The sequence below is a fragment of the Procambarus clarkii genome, chromosome 87 (assembly GCF_040958095.1).
Source record: "Procambarus clarkii isolate CNS0578487 chromosome 87, FALCON_Pclarkii_2.0, whole genome shotgun sequence".
Taxonomy (NCBI): Eukaryota; Metazoa; Arthropoda; class Malacostraca; order Decapoda; family Cambaridae; genus Procambarus; species Procambarus clarkii.
In genome coordinates this window covers 17,903,346-17,909,276 of record NC_091236.1, presented here as the reverse complement: position 1 = coordinate 17,909,276, position 5,931 = coordinate 17,903,346, and positions in this window count along the sequence as shown.

Below are 5,931 nucleotides of genomic sequence, written 5' to 3'. Positions count from 1 at the left end.
GTGTGGTCCTTTAGACAGAATAGGGAAGCAGCACATTGCTGTGTATACCTAAACATGTTTAAAAATACATTGTTTGAGAGGAGTTTTGTAGAAACTGGTAAGAGTAATTATAATATAATGTTTCCATGATTCAGTGCTTACCTCTTGTGAAAATTGCTTAGAGTTGTTTAGTCAGAGTTGATTTGTTTTTTGTATTGAGGCTGGTATTTTCTAAATTGATTCCATGTACAGTATGTCTAACCATCCTGTGAGATGGGAGTATTAGATAAACTTATAGCTAGTTTTTTATCTACACTGTGTAATATTCCATATAGAATAGGGTAGCAGCACATTGCTGTGTATACCTAATCTTCTTAATAAAAAAAATCAGTAATAAAGATTTTAAATTATAGTTTGTATTATTACAAATACAGTACTGTATTATCCTTATTAAATCATGTTGACCATGGATCATTAAGATCTCATGTTGATATGTAATACAAGTCATATTTCTTTTGAACTGCTAATCCATGCTAATCATTCATTAAATTGTGCATTATGTCTCAATTTTTCACTTCCTTGGATATACTGTACAGTACAAAAAGATAGGAAAAAATAAACCAGTAATATTTCTTTCATTATATTTTTCATTTAAATAACTGCATCAATATTTTTACAGCTGACAGGATTTGTTTTCCCATACAGGTGCATTATTTGTTAAAAAAATTTGGTTTATTGTTACACACAATGGTGCTACATAGCCTTCCCAGCTTGGTGCCTTCTTTTAATACTTACTGATTAAAAAATAAATAATAAATACATTTTATTCAGGAAAAGTACATACAGTTGATTTACAAACATAATGTTGGATTTATAGGCAGAGCTAGTACATACAATACCTAAAGCCACTAATACTCTAGCATTTCGGGCAAGGTGTGGGGGGAAAAAACAGACTAAAACTTAATAGTAATCGGGATTAGGTATAAATTGTGTTGAAAGAAGGAATAAAAAATACAAAAAGGGGGTTAACATAGCATAAATCAGCAATTGCACATGTTGGTGAACAGCGTTGTTTAAAAAATAGCAAGACATGGGTTGACATTTAGGAGGTAAGTTAGGTTACATGGAGTTAATTAGGCAGTACTTGGTTTAACTCTTAAACTGGTTGAGAGAGGTACAGCAGTTGACATGATTCGGGAGGTCATTCCACATTCTGGGTCCCTTGATTTGTAAAGCACTTCTAGTTTGGTTACACACAGCCAAATTGAGTAACAGGAAGAGGTCTTGGACACAAATTTGTTCCATGCTAAATGTAGAGGAATCAGCTGAGTATTCCTCAAATAAAATAAGTTGCCTCAGCTTATAAGGTAAATAAAATAAGCATTTCTCAAATAAGTAGCTGCCTCACTGCTACATAGCCTTCCCGGCATGGTGCCTTCTTTTGATAATTACTTGTTCCACACCCAAATTGTATAACAGGAAGAGGTCTTGGACCCCTACTTCCCTCTCTCTTTTTTAATAATCTATATAGTCATAATTATAGCTTTAAGTATTCAATGAATAAAGTTTTTGACATTTTTACCCTTTTCCTTACCTAACATCATTTGTGCAGCATATTTTTATTTTATGTCTCACCCAGATTTAATTTAAAAATAAAACCAAACTAAATAAATTAGAAATGGGTATGTATAGCTAAGGTACACCCTTACTACTAGGTGAACAGGGGCATTTGGTGATAGTAAATGATCCCATCAGGCAGGGCTCATCACCTTCTCTCATATTTCATGTTCACCAGTGTTTATTTACTTAATAACTACTGGTATAATATCTTGCTATTATAAAACTAATTCTACTATCATCAAACACATATTTACTTCAAGTTTCAAGCAGAGAATGCATATATAACTAACACGAAGGATTACTCTCCACTAGATTCACCAGCTATAATGTTTTGGTCATGTTCCAATATCATAAATCGATCCCAGTGTTATGTAGTAGAGAAAAAATGACTTATATCCAGTTTACGTAAAGCTATGAGTGGTCAAAACCACACTTAAATCCCGGAATGAACTTACGAAGATTTTTCCACTTAGGGTAGCTCTTTGAATACGGACGTAGCCGCCACGAAGGCGCTAAGAAGGAATTCGTTCTTAGCTAAGAGGAAAAACCTTCGTAAGTACCTTCCTGAATCCGGCCCCTGGTGGATAGCGCGCAGGACTCGTAATTCTGTGGCGCGGGTTCGATTCCCGCACGAGGCAGAAACAAATGGGCAAAGTTTCTTTCACCCTAAGTGCCCCTGTTACCTCGCAGTAAATAGGTACCTGGGAGTTAGTCAGCTGTCACGGGCTGCTTCCTGGGGTGTGTGTGTGTGTGGTGTGGGGAAAAAAAAAGTAGTTAGTAAACAGTTGATTGACAGTTGAGAGGCGGGCCGAAAGAGCAAAGCTCAACCCCCGCAAAAACACAACTAGTAAAAACACAACTAGTAAACACACACACACACATACATACATATATACTCTAAATGTGAACTTTATTTACCAGTTTTAACCTTATGGTACTCTTCCATGGTAGCAGCAGAGGGTGGGAGGGAGGCGAGTAGGGGGTAGGGAAGGGGATAGGAAGGGGATAGGAAGGGAAGGGAAGGGAAGGGAAGGGAAGGGAAGGGAAGGGAGAGAAAATAGTGCCTCTCTGGTAATTATTTCCGGGCCAGTGCTCAGAGGCGGTAGGCTGGACGCTCTGAGGAACAAGAAGAATCTGTAAATTCATATCAAAGTAGATCAGTGCCATGGAGAAAAAAATTAGGGAGTGAGATGTTTCAAGATGTGGAGGTGGATGGATGTATTTGTGTGTGTGTGTGTACTCACCTATTTGTACTCACCTATTTGTGCTTGCGGGGTTGAGCTTTGGCTCTTTGGTCCCGCCTCTCAACTGTCAATCAACTGGTGTACAGATTCCTGAGCCTACTGGGCTCTATCATATCTACATTTAAAACTGTGTATGGAGTCAGCCTCCACCACATCACTGCCTAATGCATTCCATCCGTTAACTACTCTGACACTGAAAAAGTTCCTTCTAACGTCTCTGTGGCTCATGTGAGTACTCACTTTCCACCTGTGTCCCCTTGTTCGCGTCCCACCAGTGTTGAATAGTTTATCCTTGTTTACCCAGTCGATTCCTCTGAGGATTTTGTAGGTTGTGATCATGTCTCCCCTTACTCTTCTGTCTTCCAGTGTCGTAAGGTGCATTTCCCGCAGCCTTTCCTCGTAACTCATGCCTCTTAGTTCTGGGACTAGTCTAGTGGCATACCTTTGGACTTTTTCTAGCTTCGGCTTGTGCTTGACAAGGTACGGGCTCCATGCTGGGGCCGCATACTCCAGGATTGGTCTTACATATGTGGTGTACAAGATTCTGAATGATTCCTTACACAGGTTCCTGAACGCTGTTCTGATGTTAGCCAGCCTCGCATATGCCGCAGACGTTATTCTTTTTATGTGGGCTTCAGGAGACAGGTTTGGTGTGATATCAACTCCTAGATCTTTCTCTCTGTTCGTTTCATTAAGTACTTCATCTCCTATTCTGTATCCTGTGTTTGGCCTCCTATTTCCACCACCTAGTTTCATTACTTTGCATTTACTCGGGTTGAACTTCAACAGCCATTTGTTGGACCATTCACTCAGTCTGTCTAGGTCATCTTGTAGCCTCCTACTATCGTCCTCAGTTTCAATCCTCCTCATAATTTTTGCATCATCGGCAAACATTGAGAGAAACGATTCTATACCCTCTGGAAGATCATTTACATATATCAGAAACAGTATAGGTCCAAGGACTGACCCCTGCGGTACCCCACTCGTAACGTCTCGCCAATCTGAGACCTCACCCCTCACACTGACTCGTTGTCTCCTGTTACTTAGGTACTCCTGTATCCAACGGAGTACCTTCCCTTTCACTCCAGCCTGCATCTCCAGTTTTTTCACTAGCCTCTTGTGTGGCACTGTGTCAAAGGCTTTCTGACAATCCAAAAATATGCAGTCTGCCCACCCTTCTCTTTCTTGCCTTATTTTTGTTGCCTGGTCGTAGAATTCAAGTAACCCTGTGAGGCAGGACCTGCCATCCCTGAATCCATGTTGATGCTGTGTTACAAAGTTCTTTCGCTCCAGATGTTCCACTAGCTTTCTTCGCACAATCTTCTCCATCAGCTTGCATGGTATGTAGGTTAGGGACACTGGTCTGTAATTCAGTGCCTCCTGTCTATCCCCTTTCTTGTATATCGGGACTACGTTAGCTGCTTTCCAAATTTCTGGCAGTTCCCCTGTTGCCAGTGATTTGTTATACACCATGGAGAGCGGGAGGCACAGTTCTTCTGCTCCTTCCTTTAGTATCCAAGGGGAGATTCCATCTGGACCTATAGCCTTTGTCACATCCAATTCTAGTAAACACTTCCTTACTTCCCCGCTGGTAATCTCAAACTCTTCCAGTGGTTCCTGGTTAGCTATTCCCTCTCTTATCTCTGGGATTTCTCCTTGCTCTAAGGTGAAGACCTCCTGGAATTTCTTATTCAGTTCCTCACACACTTCCTTGTCATTTGTAGTGAATCCTTCTGCCCCTAACCTTAATTTCATAACCTGTTCCTTTACTGTTGTTTTTCTCCTGATGTGGCTATGCAGCAATTTAGGCTGAGTCTTTGCCTTGCTTGTGATGTCATTTTCGTATTGTCTTTCTGCCTCTCTTCTCATCCTAACATATTCATTCCTGGCATTCTGGTATCTTTCTCTGCTCTCCAGTGTCCTGTTATTCCTATAGTTTCTCCATGCCCTTTTACTTTGCTGCTTAGCTAGCCTACATCTCTGATTAAACCATGGGTTTCTCATCTTCATTTCACTGTTTTCCTTTTGGACTGGGACAAACTTGTATGCTGCATCCTTGCATTTTTGCGTGATGTATTCCATCATATCTTGGGCCGTCTTTTCCCTGAGCTCTGTTTCCCATGCTATATCTGCTAGGCATTTTCTTATCTCCTCATAGTTTCCCTTTCGGTATGCTAACCTTTTGGTTTCGGTATCCTTTCTCGAGTTCAATAACCCTTCTTCAATCAGGTACTCAAACACCAATACACTGTGGTCGCTCATTCCTACTGGGTCTTCAAAACTGATTTCTCTTATGTCAGAGTCGTTCAGGGTGAAAACGAGGTCGAGTCTCGCTGGTTCGTCGTTTCCTCTCATCATTGTGGGTTCACTGACATGCTGGGTTAAGAAGTTTCTAGTCGCCACCTCCAGTAGTTTGGCTCTCCACGTATCCTCGCCTCCATGCGGTTCCTTGTTCTCCCAATCAATCCTGCCGTGATTGAAGTCCCCCATGATGAGCAGGTAGGATCTATTTCTACAGGCAGAAGAGGCTGCCCTCTCAATTATAGTGTTAACTGCCATGTTGTTGCTTTCGTACTCTTGACTGGGTCTTCTGTCATTTGGTGGAGGATTATATATTACTGCTACTACTATCCTCCCATTGTCATGGTGCCTGCTATGTAGTCTCTGAAACCCTCACAGCCCGGGATAGCCATCTCCTTAAAACTCCATTCCTTTCTCATGAGTAGGGCCCATGTGTGAGTGTGTGTGTGTGTGTGTGTGTGTGTGTGTGTGTGTGTGTGTGTACTCACCTAGTTGTACTCACCTAGTTGTGCTTGCAGGGGGTTGAGCTATGGCTTTTTGGTCCCGCCTCTCAACCGTCAATCAACAGGTGTACAGGTTCCTGAGCCTATTGGGCTCTATCATATCTACACTTGAAACTGTGTATGGAGTCAGCCTCCACCACATCACTTCCTAATGCATTCCATTTGTCAACCACTCTGACACTAAAAAAGTTCTTTCTAATATCTCTGTGGCTCATTTGGGCACTCAGTTTCCACCTGTGTCCCCTAGTGCGTGTGCCCCTTGTGTTAAATAGCCTGTCTATATC